At 33.2% G+C, this 19849-nt stretch overlaps 2 long non-coding RNA genes across 10 annotated transcripts in view; one reads left to right on the forward strand and one right to left on the reverse strand.

The window, feature by feature from the left end:
• LOC146995026 (uncharacterized) overlaps window positions 1–19849 on the forward strand; it is a 96638-nt gene that overhangs the window by 49396 nt on the left and 27393 nt on the right. Inside the window, exon 2 of the long non-coding RNA XR_015043479.1 lies at window positions 11854–11916. This is a non-coding gene — a long non-coding RNA (uncharacterized LOC146995026). The remainder of the gene's footprint in view (window positions 1–11853; window positions 11917–19849) is intronic.
• Window positions 1–19849, reverse strand: part of LOC146995027 (uncharacterized) — a 79821-nt gene that overhangs the window by 38304 nt on the left and 21668 nt on the right. For 3 of the 9 annotated variants that reach the window (XR_015043466.1, XR_015043471.1, XR_015043469.1), the window contains one exon: window positions 3619–3858. The exons of 5 other annotated variants lie outside the window; for them this stretch is intronic. This is a non-coding gene — a long non-coding RNA (uncharacterized LOC146995027). Of the gene's footprint in view, window positions 1–3613; window positions 3859–19849 lie in introns of all 9 variants that reach the window. One more of the 9 variants, XR_015043467.1, reaches the window with a different exon arrangement.

Below are 19849 nucleotides of genomic sequence, written 5' to 3' on the forward strand. Positions count from 1 at the left end.
TTATTTCGTTTGTCTAAAACTGAAGTGAAACTCATTTCAATTTAAATCTGACAGTTTTCGGAAGCGAAGTGTTTGTTTTAGACTAAAAAAATCACCAGCATTAATTGAAATGGTAACAAAGGATTCGAATTTGCAATGACCAATGCCTTTATCCCCACATCATCAAAGAATTATTTTTATCGCCAAAAAGAGGGTTCCGCAAAGAGGTAAAATTTAGTGCCAAATGTTAAATTTAACAAGAGTAACTGCCTTCTACAGTGAAAAAAAGGTAAAAACACTGAAGGACTTAATTTAGTAAATTTTTTTGTGTCAAAAAAGGGCCAGAATCAATTTTGTGAGGGGTTACATCATGAATTTTGACAAGCATCGACGTTTCCTTGATCAGTGGTTGTTAACAAGAGCAGAGTGAAAACGCTCGAACTTTATGTCGCCAAGTGCTTCGGGTCTGGGAGGGGGCCGAAATTTACAATTAGCAAACGGTGCAAATCCATCCAATGAAATTTTAGTGTAATTTTTAACTGATTTTTCTGATTGGCTAGAAAGGGCACATGACCGTTCGCCACTGACTTCGCGACGAAGTGCAAAAGCTTTACGGCTCATACTAAGGCTATACACATTTTCTCGTTTTAACGAAATCGTGACCTCTCGATATGGCTCGTACTAAGCAGACTCCCCGTAGCGAAGCGGTTCCACCGGATAAAGGTATGGATCCTGTTGCGGACACCTCGAATGCGACGGCCACTGATATGGACCAGGACAATGCTGGTCACGTTCTTACGGAGCTGGAAATTGCTACACTCCGACAAGAAATCGTTGAAGTAGAAAGGAGCATTACTACCTATTACGGAACCATCCGGTACTTATCGGCCAACAGACCAGTCACGGACACGGACTATCATTCGGACATTCTGAAAAAGGAGATAGAAAAGAAGAAGACTCTGCTGGATCAGCTGAGGGGTAAGTTGACTATTGCTCTTTCCCATGCAAGCATTACACAGCCAATCACACAACAGAAACGCAAACCACGTGATAATTCAGTCAGTGACGACGACACGGAAGGATTCAAAAAACCACACAAAACTGCTAAGGTACCCGTAAATGTTGCACCCAACAGTATACCCACCCAAAACAGCTACACAGCACTCTCGCAACCTGACACTCATTCCACCCAACCCACAACACAAACTAACAGCTCGCAAACACCAGATACAAGACTTCCCCAATATAGCACACCTACACCAATTATGGTTAAGCCGATAGATGGCGCCACACACAACCAGTGCATCAAGATACTCGCTACACTGACTAATGCTACATTTTACGCCAAAACAAGTGGAGAATATCTCAAGTTACTACCATCAACAACAGATGATCACAGACAACTCACCACAGACTTACAAAAACATAACATCGAACATTATATCATTACACCCAAGCACAAACGCCCAATTAAAGTAGTTATCCGAGGCTTACCCATTACCACTGACACACATGAAATTTCCACGGAACTCACACACCTCGGATACAATGTACACAAAGTAGTACAACTCACAAGATTCAAAACCAAACAACCCATGCCACTATTTCAGATACAACTCATGCCAACACCAAACATCGACAAAATCTACAGTGAAACACACCTAGGTATGTTCATTATCACAATTGAAAAATACATCAACAAAAACATTACACCACAATGCCACAACTGCCAACGCTTTAATCACTCATCAGACAATTGTTTCTTCTTACCTAGGTGTGTTAAATGCGCACAACAACATAAAACAACAGACTGCCCAACACAAGGTAAATTAGATAACCCCACATGCGCAAACTGCCAAAAAAATCATCCAGCTTCCTACCGCGGTTGCGAGAAATTCCCCAAAAACAGAAATACAAATAACTCACCAAAACACACTTTTACACAAAGCAATAGCACCCCAAATTTCACACAAGGCAGAACATACGCACAAGTCACTTCCAACAATACACAAGACACTAGAAACCAGACACCCAACACTACATCTAACGCGAACATTTTCACCGACATTTTCTCCACACTAAAAGAACTCAATAATATTTTCGGCCACAATAACATATTTAAATTCTTTTCTACTCTCAAAAATAACTTACACCAATTAAAAGCAGCAGATACACCCATGGAAAAACTATTAATTCTATTTACAATATGTGAGGAAGCCAACATCTTTAACTAAAAAAAAAAAAAAACTCTTGAATTTATCGTTAACCTGTGATTAAAATACACCTGCTTGCATGAGACCCCTCAGCTCTATTTCCAAATTCCAACCTTTGCTCCCATTGGACATCACCACCCACATGACCTAAAGGTTTCAAGATTTCTCTCCGCCCATCGACGCCGCCCTCTATGCCTCAGCGCAGCGACTTTCAACCTAGGAGTTAGCCTCCGAATACTTCTCCCCAAGTGCAGGTATCGTCAAATTATCTTTCAACTGGACTGTATGTCATCTATTGCTTATCATTCACTCTGCCTACAGACCCATAATCACTCTGCCGAACAACTATGCTCACAAAGTTCGAAAAGTGACGCACCCTCGATCGGGATAGGACCCTTCCGTCCAGGCGCCCGTTGAAACGAACCTGCCGGTTCAAGGATGATACTAAGGCTATACTAAGGTTTCAAGGTTCTTTAATATACTAAGGTTAGGCCAGGAACGGAAAAAGCGTGCCATTGGTTGCTGGTAGTGACGTCACCCGGGAGACAGGACGCATCGGCCGACGCGTCTGCTACATGATTTTGGTAATGGAAAAAATGTAAACTAAAGCAAAATGATCATTTTATATGTGGTAGATGCACCGGAAATACCGGGTATATACTTTCCGATTAAGTATTTTGTTAAAGAAAATGTTTATTTTATGCATAGAATTCGTACGAATGCTGAAAATAATTATAAACATTAAATTCTTTTCGTAAAGGGAAGCCTTAGAAAATGAAAAACGATATTTAAGTTAACTAAGGGAAATAAATATTGTAAAACAAGGTATTTTTCAATATTTTTTCGTAGTATTGTTTGCACTAAATAAATTTTGTTGAACAGAACACATGATGGCATAACTGCTAAGACCATGGTAAAAACATAATAAAAAAGTATTGTTCTATTTATTTTCATTGCTCATGCACTTTTTTTAATACAAATGAACTTTGACATTCCATGAGAAAGATATGATCGTGATTTTCAGTTTAATTTACATATCTCAAGCAAAAATATATATAAAAAGATTTGACTTAACAAATTCATATTTAAATACCATAAAATTGTACAAATTTCTTAATATCCGTCATTATACTTTTAAATAGTATACTTATCACATTCTTTTTAAAGTGAAAAGTCACTTCGTACTGATTCACTTCAGATTTTAGCAGAAGTGCATATTTTTTCAGTATAATCTAAAAGTACTCTTATAACCCCTTACACTCCCAAGATTTCTATATAACATTTATCCTGACGTGATTATTTGCTATAGTAAATAATCTTCGATATCGGCATCCTATTCTTCCTTCCATACATTAAAAATGGAACAATTAAAATACATTTTCTTAGACATATACGCATAATAATAATAATAATAAACTTGCCATACATCTTAGTTTCAGCCCACCAGCAGCTGAGCGGTAAAGTCGCTGAACACTGGTAGTTCGGTCCGAATCCCGCGAACGGGCTGGCTGCATGGGCGTTTTCGTGGTTTTCCTCATGTGTAATGTGTATACGAGCCAGTTTACCTGAGAAAGTCCTCCAAGAAGGCATCACACCTATTACGCAGATAGCCCTAGTGTGCTTTGCCATAATTAAATACACCACCACATCTTAGTTTCAATTCAGCCTGTACACAAATTAAATATTTTTAATTACTAATGTATTTTTATCAGGTTGTTTCTTAAAATACTTTTGTTATACTCAAAATATGTGTTCAATATTAAATTATTTTTCTTTCTCTTATAATTAAAAACAAGTTATATGGAATCAAAATTAAAACATATGCAGCAGTTAAATAACACTGAAGAGTATCTACTTACTCTTTCGCTATTTGTATTCTAGCATTATACACAAATTTGTTTTCCTTCAGAGTCAGCTATGTGTAAGTTCACTTAGTTATATCAATTAAATTACATCAGACATATGCATCAGTTAAACAACATTGAAGGAAATATGTTGCTCGCTCATCGATGTTTGCATCATAGTGTGGTCGAGAAATTGTTCTTTCTTCTGAAGCATGTATCAGTTTACTTAGTTCTCAATGCTTAACCCAGACATTGCTTCAATACATAGAATTACTTTTGGGATGTAAAGAAAGTAACCAAAACATGTGAATTAACTTGGATAAGCGAATTTATCAACTAATCATTCAGGTAGTCACTATTGGTAAACACGACACTGAGATTAAATATCTCGCTATAAGTCTCCTTCATAAAAGGAAAATTATGATAAAATGAATAGCACATATTCTGGCATTTTCGATGTTGAAATTATCTGCTCTTTTGCAGCGAATAGTCCATAACTTACGATCACTTGGAAAACGATGGTATGTGATGCCTTGACTTTTAGTTTTCCTTCTATAATTCTGACACAACGCTATAACACAACTTGCCATTTCCGACTAGGTATAAAAGCAAATTAACAACACAAATCAAATGTATCCCAGATCAAATGCAACGAATGTAAACAAACGCCGAGAACTAACGACTGTCACCCACATGACGTCATGCGCAGGTGGCATAATTTTCTCCCTGCACTACGCATCGCTCTTGGGCCCCCCCTGCTAAGGTTTAGAGGAGCCTTAGCTCATACTAGACTTTAACTTTGTTGGATCTAGGTGCTATTCTTGCGATTATAAATTCTCTATATATTTTTCATTGTCTAATTTGATCTAATTTTCTAATTCTTTTTAAGATCTTTAATAGCTTTCTGTTTGATATATTTTTTGTATAATTTTCTAATTCTTTTTAAGATATTTAATCTTAAATATCTTTGTATTTTTGATTTTTTTTAATATAATTTTCTAATTCTTTTTAAGAATCTTTAATATTTTTGTATTTGATATATTTTTTATAAATTTTCTAATTCCTTTTTCAGATATTTTATCTTTGTATTTGATATATTTTTTTATATAATTTTCTAATTCTTTTTCAGATATTTAAGCTTTAATATCTTCGTACATAACTAACCTTACTAACATTTGTATATAAATACTAATTTTTCTTACTAACTATTAACATTTGTATATAATATTTTTGTAAATAATCTTTGTAATAAATACTTTTTTTCTTGCCATTAAAATTTTTGTATTGTAGTATATATATTGTAATTTACTTGTGTAATAAAAATAAAAATTTCTGAAATGGAGTCCGAGCCTTTCAGCTCCAGGTAATGTATATTTGCGTATTTATATTGTTTTATTTATTTTTTAGCACTTCACTCGGTTTGTCGGTACTACCAATGTCCCGGTTAAATCTTTGTTGATGAAAATTAAATTATCTGCATTAAGTTTTTCATAATAAACTGTAGTTAAATTCTTTTAATGTATTGCATCAGTCTATTCTATTGGTTATCTATTTAATTAAGTGTTAATATTTGTGTTTAATTTTTTACATCAGTAATTGTTACTTAACGAAAGTTCATCCACTCATTAGTATGTACATGATTATTAATTTTATTTTCATCGTATTTCAAAGTACAGTTGGCGTCGTTTGATTTGCGTAACGTTTGTCTAGAGCTATTTTGTTAACTATATATATCGTTGAGCATAGCAGCAGAATTCAATTAATTTACTATAAATATAACTATAAACAGATAAATCGATGCTTTCACAGTATATTAGGAAAAGGAAACAATTGGTTTAATCCTCTGTTTGAAACAACGCAGCAAATATAAAATTAGGGTGTGAAGTGCAGAATCGCCCACTTATTTGGCGCTTTTTACAAGAGTAAGAAAAACTGGATTTTTGTCAATTTCCTTTGACTTTTTTACATCAATGTGTACTTGAACAAAGGAAGATGCACATTGCCGATATTGTGCAATTCTCTGATGTTTTTTTAAGTGAAAATACGTCGATGTGTTACCGGATAGGGTAAATCATCTTTATATGTCACAAATTTCATTTACATGATCAGCGCAAACTGATGCAAAACGGTGATATACAATCTTTTCTAAATTTGAAAAACTGAGATTTTAGTTGGAAAATGAGCTAGACAAGTTAAGGTACTGCTAAAATGCAGCTTTGTATTAACAAAACACAGAATCACAATGAACAGTATTTCGATAGACTTGCTTTCGATCGAATTTCGGATCCTTTAAATTCGGTGATATCGGAAAAGCTGTGATAGAAGTGGCGGTACGCCTCAATGCCGTATAGGCTATCTATCTTGTCCGGAAAAGGTCTAATATTTTTTGCCGATTTGAATACTTTTTTTAAAGTTTGTTCAGCATATTGTGAATTTCAGAAATGTTGCATGAGTATATGAACACAAGATTCATGTAATGAGAAGTGCAGTGCATATGGATTGCTTTTGGAGCAAAAGCTTTAATCTGAGCTCCAATTCCCTTTTTTATCACGTTACCTGCTCCATCATAACTCATAGCTAATGTTGCTACCATCTAACCCGGATTTTGAAATTATTGAGATTATAGAATTATTATTGAGTGGACCTGTAATCTTAGCTAGTCTGAGAAAATGTAGGATGTCTTTCTTATCTAATATTTTTTGACTGTTCACAAATCATCTTGTACACCATCATAAAGTTTCCTTATTATTTGAAGTGACTTCATCAGTTATAATGGAATAAAAGTGAGCAATGGTATTGCTGTATGGGAAAAAAATTTCTTTACCTCTAGCACGCAAGGCTATTGGAAATTTTGAAGATAGGCCTTTTTTAAATATTTTTTTTATATAGCTGTTTACTTGAATTTTATGTGATTTATGTACGAAGAACAGGCTATTTGAGAATTAAAGGTAACACACAAAACATTAAAAGAATTCCCTTTGGGTGTAATATAAAATTTGAAATCTTTCAGCTTTTATTTTAATATTTTTAATTTTATAATTTTTTCTAAAGCACAAATGTGAATTACCCCAGAAGGGCTATTAGTTTCAAAATGGAATTTTGTGTCAAATCACTTTAAATGTCCGAAGCACTTTTCTAATTGTTGTCACCAAATATTATCACCCTGTATCATATTTCATGAAACTAAATAATGATAATTTGCATGAACATATGTATGTTTACGCATTGTTGAAAAACAATGTTGCCTATAGTCATTAAATTTTGGATAACATAGTCCTCCACCCGAACATATAGGCACTTGAAAGCCTGAATTTGGAATTAACATATTTTTATTATCTATTTTATACTTTGTAGAAATTTAACAAATTTTTGATTAAAAATCATAGTTTTAAAGTGAGCAGTGTAATTATTTTACATTTTGTAAAAATTTAACTAATTTTATATGGTAAACTGAATTTAATAAAAGTAGTTAAATAAGAAATTAAAAGATCCAACTCAGTAAGTCAGAGCCGGAACAGCTAATGAAGGTTATGAGACTGTGATATTACTTTTGGTTTTGTGAAACGAAGGATTACTAGGATACTTTCAGATTGAAGTTCTGTAGAAACAAAAGTTTAAGTACCCTCCCCCTTTCTGAAGCTCTTTATTTGTTTATTGACTTTTGCTTATTAAAATGTCACTAAAGGAGATATGAGCAGAAAAACGTACATTCGGAGTTGCGATTCGTATGTTACGCTGTAAGAAAGAAACGTAGTGCCAGAGTGTCACTATGGTAAATAAATGTATTGAAAGTAAAAGTGTTATTTTCTGTAATGTGTGTGGTGTTATTTTATTGTGATATATAGCTATTCATGAGAAATAGAATAATTCAATTCAAGTGTGTTTGGTGAATTGAATTATTCTATTTCTCGTCAATAGCTATATATCGCAATAAAATAACACCACACACACATTACAGAAAATAACACTTTTACTTTCAATACATTTATTTTCCATGGCGACAGTCTAGCGCTAGCTTTCTTTCTTACAGAGTAACATATGATTCGCAACTCCGAATGTGTACAACAAGAATCAAGTTTATCGAAAATATATTTCAGCGGCGATTCTAGTGGCGCATGCGCTATTAGACAAGATTCTGCTCTGTCGCCAAGTATTTCTCAGCTAATACAAAACAAAGCCACTGTACTGAAGATAACACAGTTCAGTGAAAGAGTCTCTAAATGTCAATTACATTTAATGTTGCTGACGCAGACTCATTTTGCGTAGGATGCATATTCATAAATCGTTTCAGATGAACATACACTTGTTCGTGGTGATTAGAGAACCTTTCTTCTAGTAATGAAAAGGCTAATTTATAATTAGAGTCAACTATGGATATTGACTGAACAATACGATTAGCATCTCCTCTTAGCGCAGATTTTAAGTACTGTAATTTGACCACATCTGTTAAATTAGGATTTGAATCAACACTGGCTAAAAAATATCTTTAAGTGAAAGCTACTCGTGTAAGTTACCCGAAAACGTTGGCAAAATAATTTTGGATAATTTAACATTGACCTAAGCATTTGTGAAAACCAAAGGTTCCTATTCAATTTCTTTGGAAAGCTTAGCTAATTTACGATTTAATTCGACTTCTACATCTAAGACAATATCGTCAATCTCTTCTTTCTCTTTTACATAAGCATCAATACAATCAAAAGTCTTTAATCCGGACTTGTCAGGACTTCAGCGATTCCAGATTATCGGTTTTCCCGGATTATAGATCATCAGTTTAAATCTGGTAAAATGGCATGCATAAATTATAAAATTAAAAATATAAAACCGTAATTTATGAAATAAAGAGCAATTATGATCTAAAGGGTATCAAAATTTACAAAAAAATCTTAATATTTATTTGTTTACTTTATTAAACATTTCTTTCAACCCGCGCATGCGTAAAGCATACATTATGCATAGAAATTAGAAAATTGCAACCAGAAAACTATTTGATGTGTATTCGTGATATTTATAATGACGAGGAATTTGATTTAAATCATATCAAAGAGGGAGCAAATCGAGATGAAATACTACATTTAATAAGGAATTATAAGCCGATTAAAATAAAAACATCTGCCATGAAGATGAGGATAGTGCTGAGAGATCAATTTCCAGTTCATTGCACGCCGTGACGTCCCCCCCCCCCCGCAGAGCAGCTTGAAATTGATAAACAGATTTTGGAATGGTTAGAGAAACAAAGGATATGCCTTTATCCATTTTTTGCAGCAATTCCACTTTTTGTTTGATGGACATCGAAACATGCTTTCCCTTTGTAGATTCTTTGCAGCTCCAGTATCGGAAATTGTGTTTGACATAATCGAAAGTTCCAACTTACTTTTATTAAATTGCTCTAATAGTCTAAAAGAAAATAATAAGCCGTATCCAATTAGAAGATTAAGGAACAACACAATCTGCAACATTAACTGAAATAGATTATTTTAGCTTAGCTTATACCGTCCGTTATACATTAAACGCGCATGCGTAAACGTATTATGCATATGCGTAAACGCATGCGCGGAAAATTTGTAGCTTTGAGGTCCGGATTATAGATCATTCCGGATTATGGATGTCCGGATTAAAGACTTTTGACTGCACTTTCTTCAATACATAACCCGAACAAAGAATCGAAATTGGAATTTATCTTTGTCTCGAACACTTTAAACTTATTCTTCAGCACTTCCAAATCACTTCTTTGGATATTTTTGTCGGCAACGTTTTGTTTTAACTTTGTTTTCAATGTATGTTTTTTCGCTGATATCTCCTTTAGTGACCTTTTAATTACCAAAAGTCAATAAACAAATAAAGAGCTTCAGAAAGAGGGATGGTACTTACTTTTTTGTTTCTACAGAACTTCAATCTGAAAGTATCCTATGTAATTCTTCATTTCACAAAACCGAAAGTAATATCACAGTCTCATAAACTTCATTAGCTGTTCCGGCTCTGACCGCCTAAACAATTAATTAAACAACGTTGAACAATTTAATTAATTGTAACAAATTGCCTCAGGCTCTTTTATAAGTATTAGTTTATGTTTTATAAAAATTTAGCAAATTTTTGATTAAGAAATATATTTTTAAGGCAAGCAGTGTAATTAATAAAACATTTGTATTTTAAGTGTGCAAGACAGTCTGTCTGAAATTGTAGCTTTTAAATACTTTTAGTCCAAAGTAGCATTAGCCCAAACATCTAATGATTGTCTGTAAATGAAAAAAATTGCCCGTTTGGACCTAATTTTTATCCTATAAAATCTGAGATTGTTTTCATTATTTATTTGAGGGGTACTGAACCCAAGGTTTGCATAACTTTTCAACCACAAGGTTTGTGCTTACATTATTTTCTTATTTTTTATAAAAAGTTTTAGAAAAGTATTTAAAATAAATGGATCTTATATCGAGTTAAAGAAAGTGCTTACAGATTGTATTTTTTAAATAAGCTACTTATCTTTAAGATAAATGCTATTATTTTTTTATGATGACAATAATAGGAAAATAAGGGGAATAAAGTCTCCTGAATATTTCTTTTTGCAGAGTTATTTATATTAAAATAAATTTCATAATCCTTAATTTTATTTGCATGAATTTCACATATTTCATAAAAAAACAGATGCATATTTGTATCCTATAAAATAATTTGTTAAAATTCTACAGGATATTTGAGTGGGCTTCCCAGACACTGTTATTTCATAAAATAACAAGCAAATATTTATATTGTATACATCAATGCCTTTAAAGATTACGTTATTTCATGTAATTGTAAGATACCTGTTTAAGTATTTATTCCATGCTAAAAGAAATTATTTGTAAATTAGGTGATATTAATTTCTTTAAAAGTAATTCATTTGGGTTCAGTGCAAATTGCATTTTATTTTATAGAAGAAATTTTGTTTCACAAACTTTTTGCATACACAAAGCTTTCGGTCGAAGGCTTCTTAGTATTTTTCGGTTTCGGCACGAAAATCGCCTACAGGTCGGCAGATAGTGTGGCTGGATACGAGGTTTTTATTTATGAACCTCGCGCTGTAACATCTTTCTCTATTGATTGCTATTTCCCTACTGCCAGTTGCCGCATTCATTCGAAACCATTTCGTATTTATCAAAATCTGACAAGAATATTCTGCGTGTCGTGATTTGGAAAGCCATCTTTCAATACGAAATAATCCGTAGATACACCTAGAAGATTAAAGGTGCCATTTAGTTGTTGAGCTATCGATGAAATGGTTTCATTTCATGGTTCTTGGACTATAGTTTAAGCCTAATTTTCTATCACGAATGAGGCCCACCAGCGGCCGAGCGGTGGAGTCGCCGAACGCTGGTAGTCGGTCCGAGGTTCGAATCCCAGGAACGGGCTGGGCGTTTTCGTGGTTTTCCCCATGTGTAACGTGTATACGAGCCAGTTTCCCTTAGAAAGTGCTCCACAAAGGCACAGGCAGATAGCCCTTGAGGCTTTGTCATAATCACACACAATCATGAATGATGCCTTTTCTTTGTCAAAATTTTATTGCAAATTTTTCATCTCTGGCAATTTCTAAATAGATAGATTCGATGCACTTTTAAAAAGTTTAAAAAGTATACCAGTATTTCAGTGGTAAATTAAAATTTAGAGCTATCTAAATTTATGTGCAGTCATAATTCACTTGCATTTAGAAGTATCTAAATTTATGTGATGTCAATTTATGATTTAAATGGATGTGTGTGCCAAGTTTGGTGCTTTTATGCATGTACTGTCACTGTGGTTTATTATGGTCTCGGTAATAAAATTGTACCTATTTTTGTTTATTATAGGAATGCGAAGCGCCCAAGAAGAGGATGTGAGCAAACAAGCCCTGTGGATGTGGAGGCTGAGAGGTAAGATACCAATTTTTTCTCTTGGCTTCTTTTTTTTGTTATTGTTGCTTCTTTGTCTTTGAGTATGGTAGTAAAGTCATGCTGCGATAATGATGTTAATGTCACACTGCGACTTTTGTATAACTTCACAAAGTGACATAAATTTAATTGCTTTAAAGCAGCGGTTCTCAACCTTTTGACTAACACATACCATCTAAACAAAAATTTAAAAACCTTAGTACAACCAGTATAATTATTGTACATTTTATAATACTTATTCAGTTTCTCAATATAAATAGAAAAAATAAACGTTTTGCCATTTGCACAAGCTATTGGCTATCTGTATTAAATAGGCACACATAAAAAATATTAATTAAGAATTGGTTACCATTTTAATTATCAAAATTTAAGTTATATACTTAAATTTAGTGTAAAATTTGGGCCTGTTTAAGAGAGATCAATTTCTTTGTCTGGCCTTATTTCACTTAGCTTTAAGTGTGATCCACTTTTAATTTTATTCTGTATTTATTTTTCAAATAAAACATGGAAGAAAATCCTTGTTCACACAAATAGGTTGTGCGAAAAGGCAATAAAAATTTAGCTTTATTTGAAATGCCTTTAAATTCTTTTTTTCGGTGTAGCCAAAAGTTGTTATTTATGAAATCTTCAGTGGAAGTGCAATCACAGGAATTTTCTAACAATTGTTCTTTTTTTCTTCATAGAATTTTTGAACTTTGTTTCTTTGCCTACCACCTATTTTTTATCTTGTGTACCACCTGTTGAGAATTGCTGCTTTAAAGATCTGTGTGGGTGTCGCACAGTGTTACATTAGTTTAATCAGTATAATGTCGCAATAGCAGTATTTCAGACATCTCCTCCAGTAAAACTGATAACAGCAGAAAAGCGTTTTATTGATCCAGTAAGAAGTTACTCTTCCAGTTATTAAAATCTTACTGGAATCTTTGGAATTTTTTAATTATTGAATATAGTCATCACAATCATATCAGATTTCCTCAGTGATTATTGTTATATCTCATTGTATTGAAATTATATAACAGATGCGTTTATGATTCATTTACATTTTTATGTAAAACTTTGCTCTCATAAATTGCTATAAAACTATATGCTCATAGTTTTTGTGTATCACTTTTGTGTACTTGCGTGTATTGCTATAAAACATATGCTAATAGTTTTTGTGCAAATAAAACTTACATTTCTTCATTCAAATATTTAGTATAGCCAATAACTACAGTGAGCATAGTTATGTTAATGAAATTAAGCATATAAAACAATTTGTTTTCCAATAAATGTAAGAAAGTTTTAAATAGCAAATTTTCTAGTGTATAAGACGCACTTTTTTTCTTTGAAAATAAGTCGGGAAAAAAAGGAGGTGCATCTTGTATGTCGATACTCAGTTTTTGATTGCATTAATTTCTGGAAATTTCCTCTTTTTTTGGTGTTATGTGATTTTTTTCTTGTTTCCTTGCGATGTGTGGGAATATTACAGTTACGGAGAGCTTAGTAAATGTGGATCTCGCATGAAAACTGCAATTTTTGCGAACGACTTTTAAGTGTGGGAAATTTCAACTGTTTGGTGTTTCTTAAGTTTGTTGGCAAATTATAGTTCAAAAACAACGTTGAAATTGCTGTAACAAAGCATGCAAGCTAGATGCAGGCTTCAAATTTTGAGGTTACACCATCAAGAAGAAGGGGAAGGCCTAACATTTGGAAAGTTTGTGAATGGGTCAAAGCATCTTGGGATGCTGTGAAAACAGAGGCAGAGGTTAAATCATGTATGAAGTGTGGCATTATTAATACACTGGATGGTACAGAGGACAATCTGTTGTATGAGGACTCGAATGCTGATTTAGGAGAGGTTTCAAGTGACTTTTCATTTAGCTATGGTGATGAGTGTTTAGGTTTTGATGAAGAAAATTAAAAGCTCTTCCCCAGATGAATTGTGGGTATAAAGTATTACTTTGTATTTATATTTAAAATACTGTAAATTCTTTATAATGAAATGTGTATAAAAAAAGGGGGATGTGCCTTATGCGCCTGCAAATACGGTAATAAAGATATAAAAATATCCATTCACTTAAGAGAAACTTAAATTCATTTCCTGCAAAAATTTTAAAAGATCCTTTTAATATATTTAATGCAGCCTTTTCTTAATTAATAAGAAGTTAATATTGTTAATAACATATTTTATTTATATCGGCAATTCTGTCAATGTATACATGTTTTTCGAATGGCCTTTCATCGAATTTTACAAAATATGACTCGTATTCATAATATAAGTTTACAATGTCTCCTTCAGGCTCATGAAATTAAACAAAATATGCATTATTATTATAAAAAATTATAATGCTATTATATGCATTGAGATGAGCAGTGACTGGCAAGAGTTTTAAAGCTATTTATTAAATTTTAAATTACTTTAAAATTGAAAGAAAGCTCCAAATTTTTAAATAGGTACTAAACATTTTGATGATTGTTTGATTTACTATTTTGAAGCTTTATTATTTATCATTTATACTTTTATTATTTTTGAAACTCGGACGCTTCCAAACATATGAATTTATAATACTTACAATTCAGTAAAAACAAATACAAACTTAAAATTTTAGATTCTAAGCTGTCAAGACAGCTTCTGTACACAAAAGTACTCGCTGTTATACACTCATGTCCATAAATTAAGGATAATGCAAAATCAGGCAAAGGAAAAGTTAGAAGCAAAACAAATTTGACTTATTTGTAAAGCTTATTTATTAAACAAAAGGTAAAGAGCAAAAACAGATGCTATATGTTTGATATTATTAAAAAAATTAGCGATTTTTTTTCTCCCTGGAGCAAATTACCAAAAAAAAAAAAAAAAAAAAACTTATTTACAAAAAACCAATATTACATGGTTGGTTTGATTGTTAATACATTGTATGTCTCCCAGACGATGCAATACAGTCCGTACAATGCCTAGGCATCTGAGTATCAAATTATCGATCTGATCTTGGGGGGATATTACATCACTCAAAAAGCAATGCACTCCGAAGTTCCGGTAGACATGTAGAAGGAGGTTGACGGGCTGCAACTCGTCGGCCAAGCATGTCCCACACGTGTTCTACTGGTTCAAGTCTGGTGAGAATGCTGGCCAGTCTGTACGGGTGATATCCTCCGATTGAAGGCATTCGCTTACGATATTTGCACGGTGAGGACTGGCGTTGTCATCCATAAACAAATTGTGTGCCCATGGCACCCCGAAACAAATGTACATGTTGTTCCAGAATGACGTCCCGATAGATATGGCTTGTCATGATTCCAATTTGAACATGAAGGTCAGTTCTGGAACCCAGAATAATTCCACCCCAAACAAGCACTCCTACACCACCGTAACGGTGTCGTTCAATGATGCTTTCTTGGTGGTAACGAATACCTGGAGCTCTCCATATGAAAGTCCGGCGAGAATCAGACTGCAAGCTAAACCTGGACTCGTCGGAAAACATCACACAAGCCCACTGTTGAAATGTCCACAGTGCATGCTCTCTACTCCAGGCTAACCGCAGGCGACAGTGAGTTGCAGTAAGTGGAACGCATCTGACAGGTCTACGAACATATAAACCAATCTGCCCTAAGCGTCTGTACACGGTCTGCCTTGAAATTGTCGTACCAGTGGCTGAAGAGAGCTGATGAGGCAGGTCTCAGGCTGTGCTCCACCTGTTTGTTTTGGCAGTAACTGCCAAATACCGGTCCTTATTCGGCGCTGTAACTCTGGGGCAACCTGTGCTGTAACGTCTACTCACATTACCATCATCTGGGAATCGTTGCCAAAGCCTGGAGATGACACTCTGGGCAATTCCAAGTTTGTCTGATACTTCCAGTTGGGTACGCCCACATTCCAGACGGCCGATAATTCTACCACGTAAAAAATCATCCAAATGCATCCTTTGTCGGTTATTGCACTGAAATGCTTATAAAGCCCCTGCGAACTATTTGGTTATTGCACTGAAATGCTTATAAAGTGCCTGCGAACAATTTTACTTCTTTGCCTGTATTCGTTATATATCACTTTCTTACATTCTCGTCATTGTGAAGTACCATCGGTGTCATCTGGTTACTTCCTAAAATTTGCATATGATTCTTGAAGATGTGTGTAGTGATGTTACAGGTGATATTTTAGTATATTTTAGAGTTCGATTTCCGCGTGACTCCGAATTATCCTTAATTTATCGACATGAGTGTAGTAGCAACTTTGTTGCAGCATATTTTGGGTGCCCCCATGCTGCACAGACACTATACATTTACCACCCACCAACCTTTTTGAGATTAACTGTTATAGTAGCACCTTTCTTTTCAATTGTTGCAGGGAGATGAGTTTGCACTATCTCTAAAAAATACATTAAATGGAAAATTTACTTGTGAATTTTTAATTATAATTACTGCATATTTAAACAGAAAGTCAATTAATTAAAAACCATAACATTTTTGCGATGCAACTATCACACGGAGGACGAGTCCAAGGATTTTCAAGTTCTCTTTCCCTACGATCAGCTTTTTGAAAGAACTTTTCGGCTTGCAGCATATTTTGGGTGCCCCCATGATGCACAGACACTATGCATTTACAACCCCCGAACCTTTTTCGAGATTCGAACGAACCCGAGTGCTTTGGTACGGCAGTCGGCCTGATCGAGCGGTAAAATATAATGTAAAAGAACAAAGCTTTACTTAATTCAGCTCAATTACTGACAAATGGATAGATAACAAACTAAGTAACAATACATCATAAAAATTAAATAGCAGAACAAATGAGGATTAAACATCATTTTAAGAATAAAAAAAAGTTAGACATTTTAAATAACATTTTAAACATTTGTGATCAGATAAAACTGCTATTTTATGTTGTCTTCTAATTCATTTAAAGTCTTCTTGACATAACAGGTTCATACACTAAATATATTACTCTTCCTTCATGCATTGGGATATCTTTCCAGATGCTAATATCTACCTGCTTTATTTCTTCTGGGATGGTCACATATGCATTTAGTAGCACTATGCACTATTCATGGAAGTCTGGTCTTATTTTATTCGATTTTTTGAATAATTAAGATTTGACTCAGGCTGAGAGCTACGGGTGCTGGGTGTGACTTAATTTGGCAGATTTCATATTATACGTAATGTAAGTTATCAAGATATTTTGTAAATGATGATGTACATAAAAATATATTTATAAATGTTGACTTATGTAAAATAACCTATGATAACTTCAGGGATTTAAATGCCCCCCTTTTTTTTCACTTACCCAACTGTACTCTTCGGCTAGCGTGTCCGACATCACTTCAAAATATTTGTTACGATTACTATTAATATGTTTACGTTAGTCTCCTTTAACATTAATATGTTTCAATTCATTGACCTAAATAAATAAATATATAAATAAAAATTGACTTTAATCTATAAATGCATAACCAACAAGATTTCTTATTCTATCATTTAAGAAAATTATTTCAACTTCACAGAACACTCAAGAAATCTAACTTTCCTCAAAATAAAATGCAAATGTAATGGAAACTTATTTATAAAATCATAACGTTTTCATTGCTTTGAGTTCCATATTTGTATTTTAGTACATTTTATGCAGTTAGTTTTTATATAAAGAAAATAAGATAATACTGAAATAGAAAATTTCATTTAAGCAAAAACGTAACAGAAATTACTTTATAAAATGAAAATGTGTGCAAAAAGTAAACAAAATAAAATTAAAAAAAAAAAAAAACTATTAGGATTAATGTAAAATATTATTTTACAATACCACAGGAGCTATGTTGTTGAGAAACATTCTCTCTAAAAATTGAAGTTCTAATTCAGTTTTTAATTGGAATATATTTAATTCTGAATTTTTCGGTTGATTGCACAGTTAGGAGTTTTCAGCAACTCCACCTTTTCTTGCAATATTTGTAATCTACTTGATAAAGAATTTAAATTTTTTAAGATTAGATGTTGAAGTTCTGCGGAAGAGAAAAGGTCAGGGTATTACATATTTAATTCAGAAGTCAAACAACAAAAATCAGCGTTATATTTACAAAATTTTCACAGTAAACAGTCACTGTGAAAATTTTGTAAATATAACGCTGATTTTTGTTGTTTGACTTCTGAATTAGTATTTATTCGGCGTGTTATTGTGTCTTTATTACATAATTATTCTAAAAACCTGAAAACAGAACACTTTTAAAAAATTGACTATTGGCAAATTCAGAAAGTTACTGTTAAAAAATTTCCAGCTGCGGTAAGATAGATTTCCCACAAAGCAGGTTTAGGATTTGCTAGATTTGGCGAGAAATCACCCATTTGGCAACATCTTTCAGCGAAATTGGCAATATGCCGTAGACGGATGGAGAACCATTTAGAACGAGTTCTTACTGGTTTGACTTAGAATGTTCTCGAATGCATGCTAAAAGCTATATAAACCCTGCCTGTATGCGGAGTAGCAGTAGTATCTCGAGTCTATCGAGTTGATTTTCAGTCTAGTATTGAGTTGATTGGGGAGTGCGTAGAGAGAGTCTCTTAATGTATCGCGAGTTAGTGCATCATCGAGTCTTATCTTGGATTGTGTTGAGCTCCAAGAACGATTGAACTGAGTCAGAAGCTGTATTCTAGTGCTTATTGTGGAGTGCATCGCGAGTTGTAGCGTCGAGAATCTCGACAGTACGTCGAGTTCTGAGAAGACTGAACCTAGTCGGGAGCTGTACTCTAGCAATTTGCTGTGAAGCTGTCTTCACTGTTATAGCCTAAAGGCTCTGTTGCTGATTGTTTCAATGTGCTTGTCGCAGTTTTTGGACGACTGTAAACATGTTTTTGGAGATGTCCTGAATAATACTGGCAAATACATTGTGTGTTTATTAAGTGTCATCGTTAATCACTCCAAATTGCATGAACCTGTACAGGAATGCAACAGTACGAAACCTTTATTGGGTCTTTCTGATGAGCCTGCTTTTGGAGTATTAGTCCTCAGATTTGCAGTGAGGACTAGCTAAAACAGATGCAGAAAATTCTGGTTGAAAATATTTTCCTTGTGTGCACTCTGGTAGCAATGGCAAGCACAGCTCTGCTAGCTTTTTTACTATAGTACTACTTTTTTACTGTTTTTTACTTGTTTACTTTTTTTACTCATCTGAAGAATCGGAGAATTTAAATCGCTGGTGGGTTTTTTTTTTTTTTTTTTTTTTTTTTTTTTTGTTGTTGTTGTTTCCGCACCAAATTCTGCACTTTTCGATGTCTGAAAACTTCATAGCCAACTTTAACTTTTCTATGCCTTTTTCACTGAAAATTTTAAATTTCCGTTATCACTCATAAACAATAATTTAACATAAAGCAAAAAGAATGAATTAAATAATCGTTTAATGTTAGATTAAACATCTAAATGTTCTAGCAGCATTTATTTGCTCATGTATAATTATCGAAATATTTGATGTAAAATTAAATTAACAGTCATGGCTACATTATTTTATAAAATTCTGCAAATTTCAGATATTTTGCAATAATTTATTCAATAAATAAATCAAATAGAATTTTTATGGTTTCGAATTGTAGGATTATACTATTTCATTATTTTTCCACTGCAAAATTAAGGTGACCGAATAGATTTTGAGAGCATCAAATTTGTATAAAAAAAAATGCAGTTAAATGTTAAAGCAAATATATATTATATCCTGATATGATTGTTAATTTTTGAATTTTTTAATACATGCATTCCTATTTTTAAACAACTAGTCTGGTAATTAAAATAATGTTAAGATTCAAAAACCAAACTACCAACTCGTACTAATAATTTATGGATAAAAGTACTAAAAATGGAGATGTTACTATATTTTAAAAATATTTTGGTACTGATGTCATTCATAACAGCATTTTCCATGTTCTATTCAGCTTTCTAAATTATACAGTGAGAAAAATGAGCAACAAGAAC

This window comes from Stegodyphus dumicola, chromosome 10 (genome assembly GCF_044657685.1).
Source record: "Stegodyphus dumicola isolate Sdum_Otavi_A_Nest chromosome 10, ASM4465768v1".
NCBI lineage: Eukaryota > Metazoa > Arthropoda > Arachnida > Araneae > Eresidae > Stegodyphus > Stegodyphus dumicola.